Consider the following 2,436-nt stretch of genomic DNA (forward strand, 5'->3'; position numbering starts at 1 on the left):
CAACAACTTTAATATACGCTATTGGAGCTGGAATTACCGCGGCTGCTGGCACCAGACTTGCCCTCCAATAGATACTCGTTAAAGGATTTAAAGTGTACTCATTCCGATTACGGGGCCTCGGATGAGTCCCGTATCGTTATTTTTCGTCACTACCTCCCCGTGCCGGGAGTGGGTAATTTGCGCGCCTGCTGCCTTCCTTGGATGTGGTAGCCGTTTCTCAGGCTCCCTCTCCGGAATCGAACCCTGATTCCCCGTTACCCGTTACAACCATGGTAGGCGCAGAACCTACCATCGACAGTTGATAAGGCAGACATTTGAAAGATGCGTCGCCGGTACGAGGACCGTGCGATCAGCCCAAAGTTATTCAGAGTCACCAAGGCAAACGGACCGGACGAGCCGACCGATTGGTTTTGATCTAATAAAAGCGTCCCTTCCATCTCTGGTCGGGACTCTGTTTGCATGTATTAGCTCTAGAATTACCACAGTTATCCAAGTAACGTGGGTACGATCTAAGGAACCATAACTGATTTAATGAGCCATTCGCGGTTTCACCTTAATGCGGCTTGTACTGAGACATGCATGGCTTAATCTTTGAGACAAGCATATGACTACTGGCAGGATCAACCAGGGAGCTGCGTCAACTAGAGCTGAGCAGCCGGCCGCCCGGGAGTGTGTCCCGGGGGCCCGCGCGAACACGCAAGCGTCCGCTCAATCATTCTGCAAACAGGAGGAGGCTGAGCTCCCCTGCACAATACACCTCGAAACCCTCTCAGGTCCGGCGGCGCGCAGCGCCGTCCCAAGTACTTGGTCGGGTTCGAGAGAGGCGCAATCGCCCGGAGTTAGGCGAGTAGACGCTTTCGGTGCGACCACCCGTGCTCCCAACTGAGCTTGCCGCTGCCGACAGAGGCCCGGGAGCGTGCTGTCGTGGCATTGCCGGCGGGAGACAACACGCGCCACCTACGGTGACCGGCAGCTCCAACGCCAGCGCCACAGAAGGACAAAAGCCCCACTTGGGTGCCGAAGCGAACTCTCCCAGCACAGCGCACGCGCCAACACATCCGCACAGCTGCGATACAAACCACCAGCGAGAACCGCTGGGGCGACCGAGCAGCAGACGGCGTCGCGGCGCCGAGCGCCGGGCGGCGGCGCATCCTCAACGCACACAGTCCTCAATCGGACCAGCACACTGAAGATGTCCACCGCGCTTCGCACCGGGCCCGCGAGGACCTACTTTGGCCGCACGGCGCCGCGCGCAGGGTGCGCCGGCGCGCAGCTGCGACGCCTGCCGCGTCCGTCGGCCGGCGCGCCTGCCACTGGCCGCCCCCACCAGCCGGCTGTAGCGCGTGCGCCCACGCACCGCGCGGCCAGCACGCCGGGAGGCGCCCCCTCACCGGCCGGGGACGGTCCCACCCAGCCACCGCCGCGTATCGCTTCACACCCAGATGCCGTTCAGTTTCGTCGGCATGGTGGGTATCGCTGGAACAACCGGTTAGTACCTCAACCTATCGTCGCCATCACCGATTCACCCCTAGCGAGAACAACCGCACCACAACAGGTTACCATTTGTTCATTTGCGTAACTTCACCAGAAAACGCAGGCGTCCATCGCCATTTGCAACTTCAACGATTATTGCATGCCTGTGTCAGGTGTCACGCCACACTACGTCTGCCCACATACACGCAACAAAATGTGCACGCCTAGACAATACGTGGAAGGTGGCCCCCGTACGTATGCGATGTCCATTGCTCGAACGACTGTCAACCGGCCTCTGTAGCATGTCGCAGATATGGAACGCGGTGCACCATGCCATCACGGTGTGTGAGGAGAGACGACTAGGTCCGAATACATCAACAGACAGCTCATGCTGATCGCCATCCACGGCGTCCGTTCCTCCCACACGTCTCTATGGCGTACCACACTGCAATCCAGCTCTCATAGGGAGACGACACGTAGCTGCGTGCACAATATTTGCACTGTATGGTCCGCCGTTTTTGGGCGCAGTCGTTGTGCGGTCACACATGTGCCACGATGTATCATTCAGTACATAAGGACGAATGTGCAGTACAGATTGTGGTTCACGCGTACGACATCAGCGGACAGTTGACACAGGCCGCACCACAACGTAGCCTGAGTACGTCGCATGCGAAGGGCATTGAACATGCAAACTTCTCACCAACCAGCTTGCGAAGGCAGGGGGCAAGGTGGGGACGTGGGGAGGGGCGGCATGTACGTCCTGCTGCCATCCACATTACAGTGTACAGCAGGAGCATGTGGAAAGTGAGCAAGACTTGCAAGGTGTTTAACATGAAGCGATACACAGGGGTGCGGGCAGTGCGAGTAGCGAACTATATTGCGAGGGTTGCGGGTGGGCAACACTACAGTAATTGAACGAGTCGTATAACAATTACAGAGCAGGTTTAGGCGACAACGTGGGTT

The 2,436-nt window shown here is 58.0% G+C and overlaps 1 non-coding gene across 1 annotated transcript in view; it reads right to left on the minus strand.

The window, feature by feature from the left end:
* Positions 1-631, minus strand: part of LOC124770331 — a 1,911-nt gene extending 1,280 nt beyond the window's left edge. Inside the window, exon 1 of the ribosomal RNA XR_007013184.1 lies at positions 1-631. This exon is cut by the window's left edge and continues 1,280 nt beyond it. This is a non-coding gene — a ribosomal RNA (small subunit ribosomal RNA).
* Between the last annotated feature and the right edge of the window lie 1,805 nt (positions 632-2,436).

The sequence above is a fragment of the Schistocerca piceifrons genome, unplaced genomic scaffold (assembly GCF_021461385.2).
Source record: "Schistocerca piceifrons isolate TAMUIC-IGC-003096 unplaced genomic scaffold, iqSchPice1.1 HiC_scaffold_790, whole genome shotgun sequence".
NCBI classification, from domain to species: Eukaryota; Metazoa; Arthropoda; class Insecta; order Orthoptera; family Acrididae; genus Schistocerca; species Schistocerca piceifrons.